General features: G+C 32.7%; 1 protein-coding gene across 4 annotated transcripts in view; it reads left to right on the forward strand.

Annotated features, from left to right (window-relative positions):
* The window catches only part of CHRNA5 (cholinergic receptor nicotinic alpha 5 subunit), a 41,054-nt gene that overhangs the window by 26,253 nt on the left and 14,400 nt on the right, over positions 1-401 (forward strand). The gene's annotated exons all lie outside the window — the stretch shown is intronic.

Consider the following 401-nt stretch of genomic DNA (forward strand, 5'->3'; position numbering starts at 1 on the left):
AGTCTCAGTGAATGTAGGTAGAAAACTTAAATCAAAATGTATTAAGTCATAACTCACTGAAGCAAAAACTAACAACTACATCTACTCTGGGAAGGTGGGGGGCAAACTAGTGTCAGGATAAGAAAAAAATCTGAACTGTAATTGATGTATTGCCAGAGGCTTAATGTGGAAAGCCTGAGAGTTAAATAAAACAATGTATTCAATGAAAAAAAAAAAAAAAAAGTTATGATAAAGAATGAGCCTAATGTGGAACTTACAAATATAGCCAATATATTTTTCTTTTTTTTTCTTTTTCTTCTTTTTATTATACTTTAAGTTCTAGGGTACATGTGCATAACGTGCAGGTTTGTTACATATGTATACATGTGCCATGTTGGTGTGCTGCACCCATCAACTCGTCA

Source organism: Piliocolobus tephrosceles, chromosome 6 (assembly GCF_002776525.5).
Source record: "Piliocolobus tephrosceles isolate RC106 chromosome 6, ASM277652v3, whole genome shotgun sequence".
NCBI lineage: Eukaryota > Metazoa > Chordata > Mammalia > Primates > Cercopithecidae > Piliocolobus > Piliocolobus tephrosceles.